Source organism: Fundulus heteroclitus, chromosome 6 (genome assembly GCF_011125445.2).
Source record: "Fundulus heteroclitus isolate FHET01 chromosome 6, MU-UCD_Fhet_4.1, whole genome shotgun sequence".
NCBI lineage: Eukaryota > Metazoa > Chordata > Actinopteri > Cyprinodontiformes > Fundulidae > Fundulus > Fundulus heteroclitus.
Window position 1 is genome coordinate 14,183,167 of NC_046366.1, and position 26,208 is coordinate 14,209,374.

The 26,208-nt window shown below is 38.0% G+C and overlaps 1 pseudogene; it reads right to left on the minus strand.

Moving 5' to 3' along the window:
* Window positions 1-7,452: 7,452 nt before the first annotated feature.
* Window positions 7,453-25,226, minus strand: LOC105935906 (annotated as a pseudogene).
* Between the last annotated feature and the right edge of the window lie 982 nt (window positions 25,227-26,208).

The window sequence follows — 26,208 nt, forward strand, 5'->3', positions numbered from 1 at the left end:
AATGCATGAAATATTTTTTTAAAATACCTCTTCCCACTCAACAATCAGTTCAGACTAGTAACAACCTTAAATATAGATATATTTAGCATGGATTCTTAGTAGCATTGTGTGTGATGTGCCAAATATATATATATATATATATATACATATATATATATATATATATATATATATATATATATATATATATATATATATATATATATATATATATATATATATATATGATACCATAAAGTTGGAGAATATAGCTTCATAGCATTTCAGTCCCTGTTGATACTGATAAGGATATTTTGCAAAACAGATTGTCTGCTTTCTTTGTGCCTTTTGTCCACATATAAACAGTGTCCTAGGTGAGGAAATACAGACATTTAAAAAATTGCTCTTAAAAATGGAGATTTTAAATTTCATTCTGTGGTATGTATGCATGGGCTAGATGTTTAGAGTGCATCTAGTTCATACGCATCTCCTACTTTAGCAATTTGAAAAAAATCTATGTTGTAGAAAGGTTAAAGAAGATTATGGTGTAGAAAAGTCTACCAGATTGTTAGTCCTATTTGATGCACCTTCTTGGTTAGGTGTGTTGACTGGCCATTTTATTATTGTGTATTTATCTCTCTGGCTGTCTCTGAGATCTCTTCTATATCATTCTTCATAATACTCACCTCTCATTTGCACTCAGAAGTCCTTTGTCAAAAGGATAGACAGCACAAATAAACAATGAGGACAAGGTGGAAGCATATCTCAAAAATATAGAGTGCACACTGAAATATTCTTAGCAGGGTGAACGGAAAATGCAAAATATTTTGGAAGTTGTAACATTAACACAAAAATAATAATTAACTTTAAAAACCCTTAATTCAACATGTATTCGCAGGAAGTGAAATGTTATGTAATACAAAACATTGCATTTTGGAGAATCTCAAGAGTACAGGATGGGTAATTCAAGATTGTGTTCAACATTCAGAATAGTGTTGTTCAAGGTCAGTATCTGTGCATTAATTAATGCTACATTCAGATGAAAATGTAGGACAGCTGGGAAGTAGTCCTAAAAAAACGTTTTGCTGCTCTTTTCTTTTTTGGAAGCACTGTTGGACGAAGCTAATATTCTGTCAGCTGAGATTTTCTTGAGAAAATAATAGGTAAGCTGATACGAAAATGAAAACAAGAGAGAAATTCTACTGATGTCAGGTCATTAAGTTGACTAGTGAAAACTAGCTTCAGTAAATTCAGACACTTATACTTATATCTGCACTTTCAGTCTGTCTGTACTGTGTAGCTGTGCGTGTCAGTTTTGTTGCATATGGCAAAATCTAGGCAGACATTTATCCCACTACTCTACAGAGTTCATCGAGCAGTCTTATATATATATATATATATATATATATATATATATATATATATATATATATATATATATATATATATATATATATTTTTTTTTTTTTTTTTTTTTTCTGTCAGAATTCCAAGCTGTTGAGACACATAAATAAATGTGAGATGTTTACACTCTATATTATGTATTATGAAGCTAAATGAACTCAGCGTCAGTTTTGATTTCTGAGCCAAATGTATTTAGAAAAAAAATAAGAAATGATAATTTTTTGCGTAGATCATGGGGTTAACATGTTTATTTTTTGATTTAACTTTAATTTCCACTTGATTCAATTGAAATATAATTGCCACCTATCATTGACAGCTCTTCATCATTATTGTTGTATCCATTTCCAACACCATGGCAGGTGTCGGAAATAAATAAACTATAACTTGGTAAACAAAGTCAGTGGGTAACAACAGTTTGTGTCTCTGACTGAAATTATTGTAAACCTTGATAAGCAACAGTAGGGGGACAGTGTCCTATTTTTCCATCAGTTCTGCTCTGAATCTAACACAGACTAGGATTGAAGCCTCCCCTGTACTGTATGAGAACTTTCTTCACTACTTCATTTATAAAGTTAATTCTACCAGAGCACTTATTTCACCTCCTGCTTCTGATCCTTCAGTGTTTGTCCCTTCCTCTGCTATGCTGGCCATGTTTGACCCTGTGACCCTGCCCTTTGTGCAGGAGGTGGTGGATCATTTCAAGTCCTTGGGTTTTTCAAATGACATTGTCCCACCACCTCTTTTTAAGGAGGTCTTTACCCACTGTTGGGTCATCTTGTCTCACAGTTATTATTGGACAGTCTGTCAACTGGAGTGGTCCCTGTAAATTTTAAACATGCAGTTGTACAGCCATTGTTTAAAAAACCTGGGCTTGACCCTACTGTTTTGGCCAATTCCATGCCTATCTCTAAATTGCTCTCTTCTCTAAAATCTTAGAACTCATGGACTTTTTAAATTAACAAAATATTTCTGAGATCTTCCAATCCAGTTTTAAAATATTACACAGCACAGAATCAGCACTTTTAAGAGTTTTTAATTAGCTTCCTAGCTACTGACTCTGATCACTGTGTTGTCCTGGTATTTTTAGACCGCAGCATTTGATACAGACGGTGTGACGTGGCACAGAGGTTAGGGAGTTCGTCACCTGCATTGCCTGCTGGCGGTGGTCAGAGGGTCCGGTGGCGCCGGTGCATGGCAGCCTCGCCTCTTTCAGTCTGCCCCAGGGCAGCTGTAGCTACTAACATAGCTCATAGCACACTTTATATTGGGGTTAATGTGTCCTCCATTGCTTGTCTGCAACTTCTGCAAAACACTGCTGCATGTCTTTTAACTGGCATGTGCAAGTATGAGCATATTACACCTATTTTAGCTTCACTCCACTTGTCACTAGTTATTTTTCTATTCTTGTAGATGTTAGTAGTTTATTCATGTTCCTGTTTTATTTCAATTTTTTGCCTGCCCATCCTTAAAGGTATATTATGCAACCGGGGTTGATTTTCCAGTGAGGCTCCCCCCAGAGGGCGAAAGTAAAAGTGTACTGTCGTAAAGATGCTCAGCTGTTCTCCTGGTTTCACCGTCAAGCCATGCGCGGTTGTTTTGAGCTTAGCAGACAGGCGAGCGCAACGAAAAGTCGAAAAAACGACAGTACAAACAATGACTAACACAGTGAAAGTATGAACATCAGGGTTTCCCGCAGCGCTATCTTGGCAGCTGCCTCGTCAAACTCACGCTACCACCTCGGCAACATTCCAAAAAAAAAAAAAACTAACTCGATATTGCATGTTTATGTGACGTTAACACGCGGTTCTTTGTTGTTGCTTTCGCGCGTGCATATAAAAAAACACATGGATAGCACCCCTCCCCCCCCCCCGATCCGCCAGTCGGTCCGCTCAAAAGTTGTCGTCCCCGCTTCGCCAAAACTTGTCCCCCCCCCCCGCTCCGCAAGTCGGTCCATGCAAAACTTGTCGTACCCCCCCCCCCCCCCCCCCAATTCCCTGCCTCGCCTAAGCAAATTCCTGAACATGCACACAGAGAGACAGAAACCATTCAAATGTTACATACAATCGCATCAGCAGAAACGCGAGGTCCGCGTCAGCCTTCTTTTTCTTTCAGCTCTCCCCATTCGGAAAAAGCTTGCCCGATGTTCACCTGTGTATGACTCCTCTCTCTGTCCAGAGCCCTTTTCCTCTTTCTTGCCTGCTCCAACATGGGCTTTCACTGTTTTCTCGCTGGTAACTGCACAAATATCGCCACTGCGCTAGCAACGAGCATGAATTTCACTGGGGGCGTGTAGCAGTTCTCGCCGTAAAGCAAGACCGACTCTGGCGATGCACAAGACTTCTGAGCCTGTGGGTGCGAGCGGAGGGCTCCTGCAATGGCGTACCGCGAGCGAGCTATTTTTAGAAACGTAACGTCACGATGACGTCACATCACGTGGTACGCAGTAGGGCAAGCTTGCATAGTCCGCCGCTGTGTTGCTGTAAAAGAGACGTGCGTTACCCTTGGTTTTACTCGGTAAACGACTGCTTTTTCCAAATCTAAAACCATGGTTTTTAAACATTGTTGCTATGGAACGTGCAACAGCGACTCGAGTTACGCTGATCGGCCGCATATGAAGGATGTTTTCTTCAAGACTGCCAAAGAGAAATGTGTGCGCTGGGTACACCGGTGCGGTCAGCCTACACAACAGTTCAACCCGGAAAAAGTTACCAAATTCACGTACATATGTAGCAAGCATTTTGTTGGAGGAAAGGGCCCAACCGAAGAACATCCTGACCCAATTCCAGCGACATCAAGTAGTGAACAGGTAAGAGTATTTTGGTGGCCGACATGTTAATAATGAAGCGCCTGCTACCATGATAGCATATAGGCTATCATGGTAGCAGGCGCTAACTTGATACCCTGCTACCAGGATAGCTTACTCAAAAACATTTCAAATAAGACAAACATTAAACATATACCGATCCCTGGACGGTGATTACAAACAAAAAAACCTCCGACGACGCCATGACCGCCGCGCAGGAAAAAAAACCCAAAGCTTACCGTTCGATCAACTCGGCCCGTTTTCCGTTTTTTTTAAGCCCTCGACACTCAAGCCATCGTTTGAGCTGAAGGTTGGTGTGTTCTTCGACAGTGTGACCAGTAATCCGTGCGCCTGGGACATCGTCTTGGTAAAGTTTAATGGCTGCAAAGTCGGTCATATCGCTATTTCTGTTGCGCGTGTAATAGCTGGTTGCTACGGGCGTTCTCTACCTGTATGCCCTACCTAAGCGGCAAAAGGGGCGTTGCTCTTGAGTCAGTGACGTCACGTGCGCGGTACGCCATTGCAAGTACGGTATTTCCCCTACAGACCACCAGGGCGGCCGAGAAAACCTTTGTTCGACCTGAAATGACTCATTTAATCATCCAAAACGGTATGGAACACATTAATTAACTGAAAAATGTTGCATAGTATGCCTTTAATTTAGCTAGGGTATTCCATCATATCTGGCCATTCATCATGTTTCCTTGTTAGATTCTGCTCTCCTTTTGCCCCTGTCAGTTTATTGCCTTCCCACTGCTTTTGCCTAATTGCCTTTACTTCTCTCACCAGTGTATATTTGCTCCACCTGCTGTTTATTCCCTTTCCTCCCACATAGTCTGCCATTTTAGTCACACTTATTGACAGGTCCTCCTACCCTGTCCTGGTCTCCACCTTGCTGTTTTCCTGATTCCTGTTGTCTGCCTGTAAGTCTTGTACTCATTCTCAATACTGTCTTAATGTACTTCACTATGCCGATTCCGAGCTCTTTGGTCCAATCATAACACAACAAACCTAAGAGTCATTGCTTCGTTTACCACAAGTCCTCTATTATGTGGAGGTCTCTAAGTTGTTGTACTTAAAAGTTAGCAGGAAACTTCTGGGACAAATCTCTTGCATTCTGGTTTTTTTTACAAAAAAATACAAAAAGGGACTGGGTTTGGAAATTGGCTAGAAGGTCTTAGCCAAACTTTAACACTGACTTTGGGTTATAATACAATTCCACATAAAACAATGCAAATACACTTTCCCCAGTTTGTAACTGACACCAAATATCAAATCTGAGCGTTCTGCAGCCAGCCAATCTTTTAGTTCTCTTTTACCCGCCATAAATTTTAAATAAAAAAGTTTAAGCAAACTACAGACCAGTGGCGGTCTCTTAGGTGATTATAAGACAATGAAGGAAAATAGATAAGGAAAAAACAGACCATGTGGGTATCTCTGGCAATAAATGTGAGGCAATAATGGCATGGCATTGATTGACATTTTACTGTTGCTGTTTAACTATAATAATATGCTTTCAGTTTTGGCATGGAAATGACTTCATGATCATATAATGACAGCTCTATAGCTGTCAGGGTTCTGTGTGGTGGATAACATCTTTATTGTTTTTCATCATTGTGTGCTGACAGGGCTTTGACTTAAAATAAAAAAAAAGACTTTCTTTTGAGGAGTGTTTGATGCATGATTAATGGTCGTAGATGTTAAAATTTGGGGCTGCTTTTTGTTTCCTCTAGTGCCTTAATTGTTTCTGATACCACACATATTCAACATAACTTTTCATCTCAATGGATTTTTTTTAACAAAAAATATGTGTAGAATGTGAAACAAAACTTTTGGGAGAACATATGTTTCATTGCGGATTTCCGAAACACAAGATATGAAGACATAGCTTAGTTTTTAATGCCAGAAGACTAATTTAGCTGATTGCTATTTAATTAAAAAAACTATTTGCATATCAAAAAAACAACACTCCATTCTGTACAAATCTAAAAAAGCTTGATATTTGCATATTACTTCTGATGACAGCTAAATACAGACAGACACTCTTTGTTCTTTTTTATTCCGTGGTCTTGTTATTGAAACTGCCAGCCAAGGTGTGAATGCATTCATGATTATAATATGTACAGACCATTAGTTATGTGTGTGAGTAGACCCAGAGCTCCAAACAATTCGTACCATTTAAAACAGCAAGAATGTCCGTGACTCAGAAAACAAAGGTCCTAGAAAGGATATGGATAGAACTGAATAAGCCGATTCAGAATTAAAGCAGTCACTTGTTTACAATTGCATTGGTTTTTAGATATATTTAGCAAAAAAAATAACATGTAATACTATGGCTAATTTTAAGTTTCATAGAAAAAAATTGCATTTGTTTTATCTCAAACCCTATTATAATTTTTAACTCTTCTTAAAACTTCCCTTTTAGATTGTTATTTCTGGAGTACCTTACCTGATGATGTCTCACAAAGATACATAAGTCCTAAGGCCAAAACCACTGTTGACAAAAATGAACACAAAGGCCTTTCTAAACAAAACATCATGATGATCCCCTAAACCTTTTGAGGACTGAGAACAGTGGTAGTCTCAGGGTCTGGAACTGTAAAGCCATCAGTTTGTGACTCTAAGTTTAAGCTCACTAGAGTTATGTAGCTGGACAAGGATCCATAGGCAAGGCAAGGCAAATTTATTTGTATAGCACAATTCAGTACAGAGACAATGCAAAGTGCCTTACATGATTAAAATACAGGGGACGGGGAATAAAAGCAAAATTTAGAAAAAAATAGAACATTGGAAAATAGAAATGAAAAGCAAAAATTAAGAACAGTTAGACTACAAAGCACACCATTAGGTCTACTGCTAAATGGCTCTGAAGCAAAATCAAGGTTTGTGTGTGGACTAGTCAACTTTATACTATAAATCCCATGTTAATGCTGCTGCATGGACTCAAACCAGGCATTCATTCTGAAAAACCCTCTAATCTGACTGATTAGAAATAATCCTGCAAAAATTTAGAGTGCCTACAATCTTCCACAACAATGTAAAAGACAGTTTGAAATATTCAAAAGATTGTTAGTTATTACAAACACTAGATGTCAGTTGAAGTAACCATGTTTTAGGTTTGGGGCAATTTTTTTCCCCTTCTTAAATACAATCATTTGAAAACCAATCTTTGTATTTACTCAAGTTATGTTAATATGATGTTAAAATTTAACAGATGATCTGAAATATTTAATGTCCAAATAACTTTTAGCAGCACTGTATTATATCTAATAAGTCTGATGGACAGGAGAGATAAACAGGGGTACTGAGAGTTTACCATCAGGATTAGGACCAGGACTGAAGAATGGATAGATTTTCTCAGAGAACAGACAACAGTTAAAAGAGTAGATAAGAACTGGAGAATTTACGTCATAAAAAGAGACCAGACCATCCTCAAAATCAACAAACACCCCCACTTTTTTAGGCTGGGAGAAATAAAAGATCTCATTGCAAGATTCATCAAAAGACTTGTACTTATTTCTTCGTAACCCTATGGTCCAGGAGCCATTCTCGGGACTCAATTGGATTCCTTCCTGATGACTGACTCTCTTGCAACACTTAGAGTCCAATGATTATTTCCTCTAACTGGAACCTCAAAGTAAAACCTGCCTGTAAAGAAATGTTGCTTTCCTAAAACATTGTGGTAAAGTGTGAATCTTTTGGGACCGCTTTTAGATTTGTTTTTTGCTTTATCACAGTGAACATGTTTTTCATCTTCAGATAGAATGAGCGCAGGATGTGCCGTTTCAGGATCAAGGGTCACATCCACTGCATACTGCTGCACTCTTTTGAGCTCAGCCTCATTGTAGAATTTCTCTATGTTTTCACAGTGTCATCTAGAGCTGGTTCACATAATTCACCACAGTCGCCTCTATGAAGGTGGATGGAGGCTGAACTCTGTCCAGTTCTTGGTGGCTGGAGCAGCTTTCACGGAGTAGAAGCTTTGGAAGAGGTTCAGCTGGTCTTCAGATTGTAAGAGCTGCTTGACCTCAGAGCTCCTCTTCATCAAATTTCCTGTTCCAGATCTTTGATGAAGTCTTCAGCCTGTTTCTCTGTGGTTTTCTGTTTGTCTTCAATGTCCTTTATTAAGTCCTTTAAGGCTTTATCAACAGATTCCTTCAGAGCAGTGAAGACATGAACACCTTCTGCTTTCTCTCTGTCTGCAGCATCTTTACTGCTTTTTAACGAACGTTTGATCTCTTGAATATTCAGTCTATTGTTCTGGATCTTCTGCTGAAGCTCAGGTTCCAATTTCTTCAGCTCTGCCTTCATCTCTTCATATTGTTTGCTCAGAGGGACAAACACATGTGTTTTATGGACTAAAACCAAGCAGAGAGAGCAGCCACAGGTCTGGTCGGTCTTACAAAACAGCTCCAGGGGTTTATCATGCTCCTTACACAGCATTTCCTCCAGGTTCTTCACAGGATCCATCAACTGGTGTTCATTCAGTCTTGGAGCTGTTTGGTGAGGCTCCAGGTGAGTCTCACAGTAGGAGAGCAGACACACCAGGCAGGACTTCAGGGCTTTCGCTTTGGTTTCAGTCCACATGTCACAGGGAATTTCTCTTGGTTTAGCAGCTTGCTGTTCTGAGCTACTGTTGCTGGCTCTCTGCTGAGTTTTAAGTTTGAACTAAGCAACCATCTCACAGATGAAGGTTTTTACTTGTAGCTTAGGTCTTGTATCAAAGAAGAGGTTGACCTCTCGCACTACAGATCAAAAACGAGGAAGAAACCCACTGAATCTGCGTGGAATTAAAGCTGATACTAAGTGAAAATATGTGTATTATTACAGGTCTATGCTTTAAATTATTATAGGGCTTATTGCAACAACAAAAAAAAGACTTAAAAGCAGCCTCTTTTCCAAAGTTGCAAAGTTAATCATCTCGCTTTAATCAGACACTCAGGTCCCATTTCACAGTCACACACACACCCGTCCGCAGACACACACCAACAAGATCAACATTCTTGTGAGAGAAACAAGCCACTTGATCCATGAAAACAAGCCAAAGCCAAACAAGAAAAGCACCACACTGAAATGCAGAGGCTGCTTCTAATCATCACAAATGCATGTATTTAGCTGGTATTTATTCAGGTCGAGATTTTTCCTGCTCGTAAAATAGTTCTCATGGGGGAGGGGGGGAGGGGAGTTGATATTAGCTCAACTCAATAACCAGAAAAAGGGATTCAGTTGGAAAAAAGCCAAGTCCAAAAAAGTAGCTTTACATTCAAAATGAAACCCAAGAAACTGCCACTGTTGACTCATGAAAGTTGCAAGTGACATTAGAAAAAAACAAGCCCAAAGTCGCTTATAATAAACAGACTATGCAATGCAGTAAACACCCCTCATGGATTGTATTATATTTTCATTCCACTGAGAAAGAGTCAAATAAACGTAACCTACCTGCACAGACGCTGCAGTCTCTGGTATTAGGTCTTGACCAATTGAATAAAAACAAAACTGAAGTAATAAATTTTGGATTAATAGCGGAGAGATCAAAAGTTAGCACAAAGCTTCAGCTAGAAACCAGTGATCAGGCCCGAAATCTGGGAGTAGTTATGGACTCAGACCTGAACCTCCAAAAGCATCTAAAGACAATTACAAGGTCGGCTTTCTATCACCTGGAGAACATTTCCAGGATTAAAGGACTAATGTCAAAGCAGGATCTGGAAGAACTATTCCATGCGTTTATTTTTAGTAGAATTGATTACTGCAACGGTGTTTTCACAGGTTTGCCTAAAAAAATGGATCAGACAGCTGCAGCTGATCCAGAATGCTGCTGCCTGTGTCCTCACTAAGGCTATGAAAGTAGAGCACATCACCCCAGTTCTAAAGTCCTTCCACTGGCTCCCTGTATCTCAGAGAATAGACTTTAAAATCCTTCTGTTAGTCTATAAATCCCTGAATGGCTTAGCACCTAAATACACCACAGACTTGTTATCAGTGCATCAACTCTCCAGACCACTAAGGTCTTCTAGCTCCAGCCTACTCTGCATACCCAGAACCAGAACCAAACACAGAGAAGCAGCATTTAGTTCCTATGCTCCACTTATCTGGAACAAACTTCCAGAAGACTGTAAAAGTGCGGAAAGCCTGAGTTCCTTTAAATCAAGATTAAAAACACATTTGATTAGCATTATCTTTGACTGTTCTACTTAAACTATTTTACTGAAACATCATTAGTTCAACTTTGTAGCCCAACTGTTTTTAATGTTTGCTTTTAGATTCTATTGTCCCATGTTCTATTTTGTTTTTACATTTTATTCCTATTTGCTTTTATTCTGTTTTATTTTCCTACATGTTAATCATGTAAAGCACTTTGCATTGTCTCTGTACTGAAATGTGCTGTACAAATAAATTTGCCGTGCCTTGACATTCAAGTGTCAGCTCCTTACCCCAGAGGAAATGTAGAGAGCACACAGGTGTTTTGGTCAGATTTCACAGTAAAATCCTCTTGGTTACAGGCTTGTATCCAACACTGATATTTCTTGCAAATCCTTCGGGGAAACAATGAAAAAAAAAAAACTCCCATCACATGGTTACGATCATGATATCGCAAGTTACTCAGATACCGGGCAGATACCGATGCAGCAGTGTTTTGTTATTGCCATATGTCTATTTAGCAGTGACTTGAAGTTAGGGGAGGCAAGTGAGGCCAGGACTCACTTGGCATCATGGAAAGAAAGACAATATATAATGATGATAACAATATAAATTGTGATTCACTCTGTCATTTGTAATAAAAGTTATTTCTTTATCTAATTTCCTATTTTTGATCATATTCTCTTTAAAATCGCAGACTTTTTGCTATTTTCCATGTAAATCCTTGGTGGCGCTTGATAGCGAAGCCGGTGAGGTCGCAGCGAGCTTGGCCTCCCCTTGGATTGCGCAATCCCATGTTAACTGCGCTGGCTTCCATTCTGTGAATGCACCTTCCTGTCTCTAGATCATAAATTCAATTGTTCAAACAGTTATGAACTGATTTTCCACAATTTAATGTACTGTATGTGGTTTACGAATTGTGTTTTGGTGTGCAGGTAACATGTTTTCGTGTGCTGGGCGATCATAAACGGCAAAGAATGGGTGGCAGGTGAGGCCGGCAGTTCCTTGGCCTCTAGACAGGGGCGCTCAAGGGGCACCGCTAGTGATCCCAAAACTGAAAAGTGACAGCAAACTATGGATGTTTTATTAGCGAGTTTTGCTCAACAAGTAAATCACTAAAAAGACTCAAAACATACAGCCAGAACAGGACTGATGAAGGAAGGCTTTCCTCCCTGGCAGTCAGCTCCATTGAGACTGAGAGAGTTTTAAATCTGATGAAGATAAAGAGAACTTTTACCGGAAAATTACTGATATTTTTGTGCAGAAACAGCGCTGCATGGACTTAAATTATAAGAAGAGGTAAGACAGCAATGTTTTTGAGATGAAATGTGTGTAATGTGTGTTATATTTTTAGAATGTGTTACAAATGCAGAAATCCATCATAACTCATAAACTGTTATCAATCAAATGACAAATAATTTTTTTTTCATCAAAGAATCAATATTTTTTCCATGTCTCTTGGTGATTTGATTTGGCTCAATACGTCTCCTTCAGCACTTTGCAATGAGTCTACTCTGTAGAGTGTATATTTTTGTAAATCTGACTCTGATGGCGTCAGTGCCTCACCAGCTAAGAACCCTACCACACGTCACTGCTGTTTAGGCAGTGTTCAGGACAGATCTTTCCACTATTTGAATCATACAAGTAAAGATTCAAATTTCACTGCTTTGTTTAGAAGAATCTAATATGGCTGCATCACATGCACACTGGTTTGTTCTGAATTTAGCAATTTGACATCATTTGAGAAATGTACTGAACACTGGGTGGATAGTAAAGCACATGGAGACTTCTCTGCTCCTCAACACAAGTGAACAAACAAGCTATGTTCAAACAAGCCATGGTGCACTTTTCAAGTTTATGCCTATAGAAACAAATTGTTGACTTTGAATTGCAACTCCTTAGTTCTCTGAAAACATTTGAATTCTTCAGATTGTACAAACTTTCATATAGTTACTGTAATGCAAGCTGCATTTGCGCAAACGTGTTGCCTATTAAGCCAGGAAGAGCTTGATGCAATATTAATGGTATTGGATTTCTCATTGCCAGCCATTTCCAGCGACCGTTGAGTTAGGGTTGCTAATTATTGATGGACCAAATTGGAAGAAGGACTTCATTACATCTTTAGGGGAATGAAGAATTCATGAAACCTTGCTGAGTGCACTGCATGCTAATGGAAATAATGTAATGTAAATGAGAAGATTTAACATGTTTATCATCCATCTAATGTATGCATTATTTCCCATAACCAATGTGTAAGATTTCTAACTGTGACTCTTTGAAGCAGCTTTGTTATCAACATGTACTGCTCTGCAATGATTTGTGAGGTTCTTTGTAAAACTTACTAAGGTAGTTTGTATTTTTCTTGTTATTAGCATAAAGATCATAAAAATAGGTTCGGTTAAGGCAGGAATAGAAACAGGGAAGGATTGAGTTGAGGGTATTTTTATCCTTCCATCAATTCCAGCAGTTGAAAGGCTGATAATTAGGCTACAGAGAATATGAATAATTAATGCAGAGGTTCATCTTTCTGAGTAACTATCTTAAAAGCTTTAGGTTAGAGCTGTAGACAGTTATAAAAAAACATTACCACAATCATAAACGTAACTGGTAAGACTGCTCAGACCCACCTTGTCAAGTTTGCATCATCTTGATGCACTTTGGTTGGTTTCCTTAGTGTGATCTTGTTTATTCCCTCAAATACAAAAGTGAGTATATTTAAGTCAGCAGTTCTAAAAATTACGCTCCTATACTAAAAGTATAAACATGCATTGGAGCTGTATTTTTTTGTTGCCTATGTGGTGAATTTAAAGCCAAAATAAGTGTTGAAAAAGACAAATCGAATAGGTCCTCTGGACAGGTTCTTATTTGTTGAGACGCTTCATCTCTACTCGTCTACCTGAGATGAGACAAAATGTTACAACAAAGAGGAACCCTTCCAGAAAACCTACTCAAGTTTCTTTTTCTACCTTGGTTATTGAGATACATCATGGCAAAATAAATGCTGTGCAACAATATGTTTGGTTTGCCTATGAATAACTATTGATAATTGCCAAAGGCTAATATGAACAAAGGTAGCATTTTTGCTCAAAATTACCAAGTCAGGGCAACACCTCATTTTCAGGAATTGATAGCTATACAGCTCTCAGCCTCTGTCAATTATTGTTTAACGAAAAGCTGGCTGCTGAGGTGTAGTATTATAGCACAATAGACGAAGGAGGGAATTTGCACACTAGTGTACTCAAACAGCAAGCCATGCTCACATATACAGAATAAACAGAATCAACTTCTCTTCAAATAAGTATTTATTAAGAGAATACTTCAACTTCAAGTTAGAATACATCAGTCAATTTACTCTTTGACAAGGCAAGTGACATTAAGGGTTAGGTTTTGTTGTATTTGGACTCTGGCCAGCCATCCAGGACCTTCCTACACTCGCCCGGTTTGGGTTGGCATTATTTTGTTTGGACTCTCGTTCGTGTTGAAGGACGTCTAGAATCCGTCCTTGAGGGTGTGGGGGGATGGGGGGGGGGGGTCTGTAATGTTCTGTTTTGGTTTTGGTTTATTGTTTGGTTAAGTAACTTCTCTCCTGCCTTTGCGTTTATTTCCTTTGTAGATTCTGTCTTGTTTTAGGTTCTTGTTTAGTCTGTGTATTTTAAGTTATCCGGTCTTTGTATTAGTTCTTATTCTGTGCTTTGTGTTATTCTTGGTCTTGGGTTTATCCTTCTGTCAGTGTCGTTATTGTTTCCACCTGTCTATGGTTAATTAGTTCCCTCCGCTCACCTGTTTGTCTGTTTATTTAAGCCTCACTCCCTCCTAAGTTATCTGTCGGTTCGTCACACTCACATGCCCATGTTCCTCCTTGTCTGCACTCTCTGTTTTTGGTAAGAGCCCCAGCACCCTGATTCTGTTTTGGTTAACCTGTTTCTATTTATTTTGCCCAGTCTGTTCGTCCGTTCCCGTCAAGTGTGTTTGGATATCTGCCTTACCCCTTTTGGATCCCGTTTCTGTTCACCTTTCCATCAATAAATCCTGTTAAAGGAATTACTGTTTCGGCTGAATATCGGGTTCTGCTCCGCACTATTCATCACACCAATGGATGTTTTGAGGAATTAGGCTTAAGGTCAAATTTGCTTTAAAATGTATTAAGGACAGCAATTGCTATGTGTTCAAACAACCATGAAAAACACAAAGGAAAACAAATGTATGATATGTAGTTTTGCTAAATCACAGATCAAGAACCAAGAACAGGGTTTTTTCTTAGGGATCTATAGTTCTTTCAGATTCTTTCCTGCAGGAGCTCGTTTAGCCGTGTTCATGTGGCTAGACTTATTTTCAGACACAGTATGGTCACCAACACAGATAGCAGACTTGTTTTTGATCAAAGGGTTTTTTTTTTCTAACCTGCAGTCTTTTGCTCGAGCCAATGAGATAAAGACATGTACATGTGTCCCCCTTATGCAACATTTGGATGGGTGTGGACAAAGTGAAAAATAACTGCTTTGTGCCAGAGTTTTGTGTTGTGATGTTATAGGGATTCCAGCTGTGAAAATCCTCCTTTCTGGGAGGATAGATGGTTCAATATTGTGCATTCTAGGATTCACAGTGTTTATACTAGTCGTTTTGTTCTGTGGGCAGTTCAGTCCTTGTTTCATCATACTGCTGGGCCCAACAGTAAGATTACCCAATGGGAGCTGAGAAAACTCCGATTGATGCTCAAGCCCTGCCACAGTATTGAGAGTGGATTGTCTCCAAATGCAGTGTAAGTTTAAACACATTCAATATCTTACTCAAATAATGAACTGTAATTATAACTGCACCATTTCTCTGAAGTGCTGCCAGTTTGCCTAGTAAACAGATGACAGATTAGATAAGGAAGGCTTTCACTGTAAATTTGTTAGCTTGATTGGTCTAATCATTCTTTGGTAAATTGTAACTCACATTTTTAGTTGAGACAGAATTTGCATTGCTGAAAAATGTATGGCAAAGAGCTGACTGGCTTACGGAATAAAAATCCATCCTCTTCACTTTCAATCTTTCCACTATCAGAAAGTTGGTCATGGAAGCAACAAATGCTATTAACAAACCTAAATACATTGACTTCTGTCAAGGCAATGCCTTTTCCTTCTCTCTAATACTCATTTCCTTCAGTAGTGGACTCAAGCCCCAAAAATAAAGAAATCATATAAGTTAATCTTATTCACCGAAGTTACAGTTGTAAACCTAGTTGTAAACCATAGGTAGTGCTTATTCAGCATTAGGTCTTTCTGTTTCAATCATTGAAAGTACAGACTCTGATATCATACCTCTGTTTTACCAAATAAAATATTTGCTTCCACCAGAACCTTGAGTTCAAAATTCTGTAATTAATTTAATTAAGCACAATTTATATATTCCATAGCATGGCAAGTCTTATCTTAATCTAAAACTGTTTTCTTGACTCTGTGTATGCCCAGTGGTCTTGATATTGTAAGGAAGTGTGGATACGTCCTGATTGAAACAGTTTGTTTTAGCCCGTTTGCCGCAAAGCTCCTACATATTCAGAAGTCAGAAACACCAATATAAAGCATTCACAATCTCTGTTTAAAAGCAGAATATATAATATTAGTCATAATAAAGTAACCCAGTGGTTGCATTCTGTCTGTGGAAATTCAAGTCATCAACATAAAAAAACAATCGACTACAGAGTTACTCTAGTCTCCAAAAGGTTAAGCTCTAGAACCACTGCGGTTATATACCCTGAATGTTATTCTTCTACGAACAGGTACTGCTTTCTGTTTTTAAGCAGAACTGCCTTGAAGCCTGAAAGTACTTGTTTATTGTATCCTTGACAAACCGCTTATGTCAAGAAAGATAGAACCAAACAAGGCTAATGTAATTGACATATTTACCAGATTAAAATTAAGAGGATTTTTATAGAGGAGTGGCTTTCTCCTGCAACCTAACCATGTATGCATCTATTGTTCTTTATCAATGCACTAATAAACACTGGCTGATGTGGATGCTTTTAAGTGTCAAGATATTTACTATGCTGCAAAGATTGTGCATTTCTTCACAGCTTGTCTTAAGGGAAATGGTGTTGAAATAATATTATTATTATTGTCTGTTAATTTTACTGGTCATAGTTCTGCTCTTTCCACTTTATCTAAACAGGGTCTTCACTACAATTTTTTTTTGCAGTCAGTGTGAAAATCTGGATATGTTGCAGCTGATATTTATCTAGAAGTCTCACAAAATCAAAAGCTTTAACCTACCACTCAGCTGACAAAGATAAAAATAAGATTTTGCTTAAAGGTATAGTGGACGACCTTTTTCTGCTTCGAGTGTGAATTCCTGTTAATATGGTGTAACAATTATTAATAGTTAAGAGTTTTAAGGGAAATCTTTTGTTTTGTTCTGCATGGAGAATATGTGTGTTTAGCTCCTGCAATTAAAACCTATCCTTAATGCGCTATACAGACAGTTTAAAGTTGTTTAATTCAAAACAATTTTCTCTCTGTCCTCTCCCCCTTTTCAAAGTAATACACAGGTATTGGCAGTGCACCACATGATGAAAAGGACAGGAACAAATTAGTTCAGAAAGATGAAAATTAAAAATACAGGCATGGAGAAGACAGACTGGAGATTAGATGGTAATATTTTAAGATGGTTAGTTGCCCTTCTTTCTGTCAAAGCCAGGAAGAAAGATAATTCAACATTTTCTTTTTTCTCTTTTCAGTCTGTTGTGAACTGAGTGACTGTCTGTAATAATGATAAAGGTTTTTACTACCTTGATACAACACATTTCCTTTCAAATGAAAAGCTTAGATGTGAATGTCAATGCACTGACCCACACAGTATTGTCTTAGCCTTCTTTTTGAAATTGCGTCATGTTATTTTTCAGTTTTGATAAACGTCTGTGTCTTCCTCCCTGTCAGTGCCTTTCAGTCTTCTTGGACTCTTTTGTTCTTGTTCTCTGCTACCACCTTGATTTCTGACATTCTCACCAATGACTACAGTCGCTGTCTTTTTAGGCACCAATTCACCACTCCTTTTTATCCAAGGATGATGAATGGTAAAATAATACTCTCAGACAATTAGACAAGGCCACATGATTCTGCAGTCACTGAACCCACCTAGCCTTTTATGAAACAGACACTGATGTTCTCCAGAGTCAACACATGCAGAATTCCAAAAGATCCAAGCGGTACTGTGACCTGCAGGTTCTACACGAGTGTTTGATAGACTTGCCATTACTTGTGAATGTTACATGCTTGAAGGAAATAATGATGATTGAGCTGTTCACATTAACATGTGATTTCAGTTGCCAAAAGTACTGCCAGGGTGAGGCTCTTATCTCACTGGGACAGCATAACATTAAGGCCACTGGAACCGCTGATAAGTTTTCAAAGGTAAAAGTGGTCATTAAGTTTAAGGCCTGTGGTTGCAGTCTGCTCCCACATTACATCTTCTTGTATAAAGCTACAGGTTTCATAGTGTTGAGATCGGAAATGTGTGCCTTCCTTAGTGAGATTGGCACACTGTGTGTTTGTAAAATATGGTGAAATTTTCCTTGCAAAAACTAACAAGATACCTTATTTTCAATCACAGATATTGTACTACTCTCATTTAAAACACTTAAACCTCTGCTTCTCCTAAGAATTATGTTTCTGGTTTAAATGTTTTTGTGCAAATGGCATCTGCTCTTGTTTAAAACCTCTTCCTTGCAATTTAACCTCCCCTTGGAGGATGAAATAGGCCCTCTCAGGTGTGTTTTATCTCCCTTGAAATGAAGTGGTACCTTTGCCCTTTGCTTGGTAACAGTTCAAGCTAAAAGAATAACAGTGTAACTTTGTAACTTTGACGTCACTGCCTTCTTTGGGGCACTGAATGTGTGTGTGTGTGTGTGTGTGTGTGTGTGTATATATATATATATATATATATATATATATATATATATATATAATATAAAATATAAAATTGGGTTATATCAAACTGGTCCTATAGTGCCATATGTAAATGTACCTTGTTATTGTGCATTCAATACTAAGATACTCAAATAATACACAGGTTCATATATTCATGTTTTTATTTTAAACATGTGCGAGGCACAGTGAGTAGGGTGGCCATGCCACTGCCATTTATAAACATAACATAACACAATAAACTGATACCTGCCAAGATCAACAATGTCTGTCAATTGCATGCAATCATGCATAAAAGCTATTTAAATGGACATTTTTAAAACATAAATGTGAAAAGAAAAATAAGTGATGCTTGTTAGTGCCACTGGCATGCATAAACATACCTGTTATATTGCATACAATACTGAACTATTAACATAACTGACAGATTCATGTTTTAATTTTAATTAATTAATAAATAAATTTTTTTTAATTCAACCAAAACTTTTGCGACCCCCATGCAGTACCTCCGCGGACCCCCTAGGGGTCGCGGACCCCCTGTTAAAGACCCCTGGTTTAAAGGGTTCTGTTGGACAACTGTGTGCTACAAATATATGAATAAAGCCAAGTCAAGCTGAACTGTAAGTGCAAGATTATTGGTGTACAATACTATTATAACTTTTGTTTTGTTAATATTATTTATATTATTGCATTATTTGGATTATTATAATCTATATAACATTTTTATTCATGCTATTGCTATTAGAATAATATCAACTGCATCAATTATTAGGTTAACATTACAAAAATAAAACAACAAAAAATGATTAAAGAGCAAACAAAAAAGCCAGGTGAATAGTACAAAGAGTTGAAAAAAATTCCCGTCTAGACACAAATAAGAAATTATACAAGGTTGCTAATGTGGGCGAGAAGTTGAAGGACTTCCAACCTCAGTAAGCTTGCTTCTTTTTAAATTTTAATAGTCTCAACCTTTCGCAGTTTTCTCTGTATGGTTGAGTTGGAGTCTAACAAGTGTTAGGGCCTGCCAGGCCGCCTTTCCTCTCCTCTCAGACAGAACTACACCTTCTCCTCCTCACATCCTGCATAACGTCTTTGCTCTTTTCATGTAAGGCCAGATTTACATGACACTAAGTGGGATTGTAATGCACACAACCATCCTCAAAACAGTGATGTTCTAATATGCTCTCAGAAAAGATATTTTAATATGTGTATGGAGCTGTTACAAAACAAGATTATCATAAAGAGAATGTAGACACTGTTGAATTCAAAAAGTGTGTTGTTAATTTTCTTCTAGTACTGTGATCCTGTTAAAATGTAGCTGGAATCTATGAATTATTCCAGTAATGATGTATTTTTTTTCATTAATGATAAATAAAAAAATATTACTTAAGACAGTATTTGTTCAAGGAACTATGCGATTATTATGTTTCCTTTGCAGGTTTTCTATTTTAGGAAAATAGCTTGTCAATAGCTTGTGTGCCGGAGGTGTTAAATTTGGGTATTTGTTAAAACGTCAGAATGACTGGCGTTAAGGACAATGCTTTAAAACAGTGACTGACAATAGAAAAATTTCACTGTTGTTAATCATGCATAATTCAGCTTCTGTTGTGGAAGGAAGTTTTCTTCAATCATCACCTGGAAGCTGAAGGGAAAAGCACAATCTGATTTGTGATTTTTCTACCAGGCTGTAAGCCAGAGTTGACATGTCAAAGAAAAGAAAATTTAACGGTTGAGTGTAGCTGAAACACTATTTAAGTTGTGAATCTGAAGAATAACATTATCTTCAGTGATGCTTTGTTCAATTCATTCTTTCTTATTTACTCCAGCATAATTTCCACATTTTGGATTCAACAACATTTTGCTTGTTTATATTCGAATGACCTCATACTGAGTAGGGTGATGGTTGAACATTGATTAGTATGATGGCATATGAGGGCCAAAGAAAAACATTTTTGGATAGCTTTTTTTTTTTTAAGGAAAAGGGTAAACAATTTGTCTTCATGCCACAAACGTAAGATGATGTATTTACAATTTTGCAGCACTCTAAAGGGAAGAGGCAAAAACCTGCTACATCTGGCAAGCATCAATTCACCTTGTTGAATCTAAGCATTGGGGCAGAGATTCAATAAGTTGTCTAAAACATTTCTGAGAAATTTCGGTCACTGGTTTAGTTATGCCTGGCAACACACTGCAAGATTTTAAAATTGTAGGCTTATTTTCTAAACACGACAGATACCACACGTGACGATAATAAAATATAAATATAATAGGGTTTGCTAGTACAGTGTGTTGTGTCCAGTCAAATGTAAGCACAGCATACCACAGATTAACAGATTTCACATTCGGGTGTCGGATGGAAAATCTGGCAAAAGCTCTCGAGATTTCACGCAATTTCAGAGTAAATAAACATGGCTCACAAGAAAAAACAATGGTGACTGGTGTGGACCAATTTTAACGCAGACAAAAACATTCTGAAAAGATGAGGCCTTGGTTAAAGGAGTGGAGACAGCGTGTACAGGGGCTCCAAGTTTGCTACACTATGTGACCTTGGTTGGTATTGCAGTATAGTGGGTTTCAGCTGTGTAACATGGTGCATTATCCTTCTTGATCTAATCATTGGAATACAGATACACTTTTACAATTCAATTCAATTTTATTGATGTAGCACCAATTCACAAATCTCAAAACATTTTACAAAGTCAAATTCAATCATATCACACAGACTGGTCATCGAGGTCATAGCAACAGCAAACAGGCTTAAATCGAAGGCAACCAGACTTTCGCTTAAATCGAAGGCAACCAGACTTTCGTTTCGTTCTTTCTGAAAACGTTTCAACAGGAATCTTTGTCAATTCTGGCGACTCAAACCAGAATTGTTTAGAGTTGCCTTTGAATGTTAATGTTGAAGTTCGTCGTCCAACTTTCTTATATTTTGATCTGCTGCTACTATTTCACTGCGATGTACTTTCTACTGTAATGTTTTTGTTTCTTTGTTCTGTTCAACTGCAGCACTTTGAATTGTCTTTTTACTGAAATGTGCTATACAAATAAACTTGCGTTGCTGACCCCCTAACTGCTCTGGATAAATCTTATATACAAATACAACTTGTATACCAAACATTAATGTGTAGTATTCTCACAGGTTATCAAAATCCAATACAATTTCCTTAAACTCAGATACCTAACCTGATGTAGAAGGAAATCTAGCCAAGCTACTTCACCCACAGACATAAAAAAATAAAATCACTCACACACAAGCATAATTTATACTTCTGCACATCACACATTTGTGTATATCCTCCCCCGAGGCAAATTCAAACAATCATCCAACTCATTTGTTGTCCCCACTGCCCATCACTCAGTCAGGCGTACTTTTAGAGAGAAGGTTTGATTTCTAACACTAGGCAAGATTAAACACAATCAACAACAATAACAGCGGTAGCCAGCTCCAACATATGGCTGTTAAATCTAAAACGCATTCATGCATCAAAAGGAAAACAAGATTCCCATGATTATTATCAGCAGAATGTGGCTGCTTCAAGGGCTCATTTTAGAAACTATTATTTCCTATAGACAACAGATTGAGCGAACTGATGAGGTTGAGAGTGAAATGAACAAACATGCTAATAGGGTTACAGAATGTATTATACAAAGAATATAAATGTCTGTGTTCAGACAGTCATATATTACCCCTTTCAGATTCTCACATGGACTCCATTTATCTGATGGCATCCAAACGTGTTGCTGGCTTAAGTGAATTACTCTCTTGGTACTTTTCTTTACCATTCATTATTTTCAAAACAGCACAGGTTTGAACTGTTGAAAATCCTGTTGTAATCTGCAAAAGTGCTACTTCCTTCCTGCCAAGACTGATCATCAAACAGAAGGACTCCAGTCAAAATCTGCCTTTGTCTGATTGTTGTCTTATGTCTGCAACATCATAGTTTAATTCCTTATGGGAAAATTTTAATTACAATGAAGGAAACTACTTTAGAGTTTATGTCGAAGCATGTCTGAATATGCTCATCCAGAGTCAACTAAAGCAAACAAATCTGTGCTTGATAAGAACATCAGATTTTTTAAAACCCTTATTAGAAGTTCTTTCCTATATTATCTTTTTTCAATATATAATTCAACTGTTGATTATAAAATGCACCCCTGACCAATTACATTGAATACTGACTACACAAAAACATATTATTTTAAGAAATGTATAACTGCTGCTGATCCTACAGAGTTTTAGTGGAGCTTCCTATCACCGAAGAGCACAGACTTTGTAGTGACTGTGTCCACATCTGAGGTAAAGAGTTGTCTTTAAAGATGAAAACTTCATTACAGCAGGGAGATTAAACCCTCAGGAGTGGAGAAAAAAAAATCATGTTAAATGAAATTACACTTGTAGATAGGTAATTTTGAGCCAGCAATGACTTTATCCACTGCCTCTAAGGTTTATAAAATTGTTACGAGTTTGGCATGTTATATGGCAGCATGATTTTTAATATACAGAAATGATGTCTTTGAAACACCAGAATGCTACCTCCCTATAATTTTACTTGAGCACTGTGGGTGTTTCCAGCACATTGTGAAGGACTTTTGCTCATACGCTGACAGACTGTTAAAGCTATATGTGTTTGAAATGTTGTTCTATTAGTTCTCTGTCAGTGTATATTGTTAATTTTATGAAATATTACCAGATCTTCCAAGAGTGAGCATGTTAGGACTTAAGTTTTATTTGAAAAATTTTAAGGAAGCTTAAGAAAATTTATATTTTTGTTATATTTGAAAAGTTTAAAAAAGGATCCCTTGCATGTTTTCGCACATTCTTCTACAAACCTTACACATCTTTGAATATGCTCATTGCTTAGAGTAGCCCAAGAGAAGTTCATAAACCTCAAAACGATATTCTTTTAATGACTCAGAATGCCACACTAACATTAATTATTCCCAGCTGTAACAAAAGGCAACCATAACAGCTTTGTTTGAAATTGCATTCACACCTTCCACCAACTCGTCCACATCGCACGTTGATCCAGTATTTTTCTGTTGTTCATTTGTTTCTTTATGTTTTCTATATGTTCCTTTAAATATTTCAACTGAAAGCAGAGTAGAACCAACATCAATTTCCTTGTTGGTATGCACCAACTTTGCAATCAAAGCTGACTCTGATTCTTCTAAAACTGGAAAAAAAAAAAGGATTTCAGAAGTTTGCTGTCCACCCTGGCAGCAATATTTTCTTTAGAATGCACTTTGCACATAGATGAAATATCTTCTCAATCCTCAAAGCAAAGTCTACATTGTTTCCAAAGAACAACAGTGCAATAAGTTTGTCACATTTTTTCAAAGACAAAATTAAGATCATCCGGCCTCAGCTGTTTGCCACCCAGCTCCTCCACTGTCTTCTATTTGTCTACACTCTGCAACTTTCAGCTGCTTTGATGAAGTTGCACAGAGTGATGTTGGAAACTTCACTAGAAGAACAAAGCCATCCATTTGTGCTTTGAATCAAACCTTTCTGCTATAAGCCCTCTCGTAACACAAATAATCAAGCATTCATTGAAGTCTGAGCAGGTCTCATCCTCACTTAAAATCAGCGACATCAAACTTCTGAAAAAGGCCAGCCTCGCTGCTGATGTGGTTTCTAACTACTGGTCCATCTGCCACCTCCCGTTTTTGTCCAAGATGCTGGAAAAAGCTGCCACTGCTCAGCTGCAGAGTCAATTCTGTCTTCACTCCTTGTTTGAGAAGTTTCAATCTTGTTTTCATAATGTTAATTCTATAAAGACAGCACTCTCTCTGCGTGGCAGCTGACGTTGGCTTCCCCTCGCTCATTCTCCTTACTCATTCTCGCAGCTTTTGACACTGTTGACCACCACACTCCCTCTCAAACACCATCACACTGATATTGGACTCACTGACAGTTTGGAAATGTTTTTTTATCCAACCTCTCAGACAGAGCTGAATATATTGGTTTTGGCAATGCCTGAGCCTCTTCTCTTCATTTCATACATAGTTCCTCTGGGCCATGTTATTGGTTTTAATGGGATCTCCTTCCATGCTATTCAATTCAATGCTATTTTATTTATCTAGCGCCAATTCACAACACGTCATTTCAAGGCACTTTACAAAGTCAAATTGAATCAATGCTGATAACACACAACTATATTTAAAAAGGATCGTCTTTAGCCTTTTAATACTCAATAATTATAGTCTAAAGATAGGGTTTTTGATGCTTAATAGGAGAAATATGATCTCTCTCTTTACTTTCCATCATTGCTGTGCTGTTTTGGATGAGCTGAAAGTTATTAACTGCATTTTGTGGACTTGCACTAGAAACTTGGCAACAAGTTGATGAGACCTGCTACATTGGTATCATCCGCACATTTTACCACTGTGATTGTGGGGTGGATTGTAGAACAGTTATGGGTGAAAAGGGTGAAGAAAGCAGGGCTGAGGACACAACCCTGTGGCATTCCTGTCTAAAGGACTAGTGGAGCAGATGTGCATTTCTCTATCAATCTGTTGATGAGGAAGTCACTGATCCAGGAGCAGAGAGGTGTGGATAATCCCATGTTGAGGAGCCTCAGAGACAGCATGTCTGGTAGCATGGTGTTGAATGCTGAGCTGAAGTCCACAAAGAGTATCCTAACATAGGTGTTGGGATGCTGCAGATGGGTCAGAGCTGAGTGCAGTGCTAATGAGACAGCATCCTCCGTGGAGCGATTCTCTCTGTAGGCAAACCACAGGCTGTCCAGGCCAGCAGACATAACGTCCTTGATGTACTTTAGGAAGATCCTCTCAAAGCACTTTATGATGACGGGGGTCGAAACGATGGGACGACAATCATTGAGGCAGGTGATGATTGGTTTCTTGGGGACAGGCACGATAACAGATGATTTCAGACAGCCAGGAACCGTGGAGTGCTGCAGGGAGAGGTTGAAGATGTCCAGAAAGACCCCTGCTAGCTCGTCAGCACACAACTTAAACGCCCGGGCTGACACCATGTATGGACCTGCGGCCTTGAGAATAAATAATTTTGGTCTTAAGCAGTGGTGAAACTAAGCCGGTACTGTGTACGCAGGAGGCAAGGGGGGAGAGCAACTGCTAGATAAAGCCTTCATTCAGAACCACTCATGGTTGCATGTTGGATCAGAAAACACATCCGCTAACAAGCTGCAGTTTAAAACACCACTTAGTCTGTTTATAAGTTTATTTTTTATTCATTCCGAATAGTTTCTGAACTGCAGTATATGTGCTGTCTTTCTGTGCCTGAAACACTCTTACTGCTCCTCTCCCCTCCGTTCCCTCACAGCCAGGGTTTTTTTTATGAGCGGCCAGCCTTCAAAACATGAACCACTACGTTTCTGCACCGAGCAAAATGTCCCAATTAAAATCAATATGAGAGTTTGTCGTTGTGTTTGTTTAACGACACAGAACCAGTGGTGCTGTGGTGCTGCATTGCCTTTAGAACTGAAAATCGAACACTTTCTTTTGAACAAACTTTCAATTTTCAGGTCCAAATTTCTTTTCTTTTGAAAGACGTTTTTTTTCAGGTTCAATTTATTTTCTTTTAAACAAACTTTATGGCCCCAATTTAGCTGCATATATATTGCCTCTTTTTAAAAACTAATATTTTCAACTCAACATTATTTGTGCAATCTAAAAACTTGTAATTAAAAAAAGATTAAAAAGTTAAAGCCAGCAAAATGTAAAATAAAATGCAGATTTACAAAAACAAACATTAAAAACTTCAAAAGCTAACTTCTCAAAATTGAGTTAAATGCTAAAAAAAAAGATCTGTTTTAAGAGAACATTAAACACAGAAAGTGAAATGGCATGCCTGATATGTAAAGCTACTTGAATCCAGAATTTTGTGCAATGACAGAGAAAGTATGGTTACCTCTTTGCATTTTCTTTGTTTTTTGGATGACTAATAAAAAAACAATCTGCAAACCTTAGCAAACGAGAGGGAGCGTGCAGATAAAG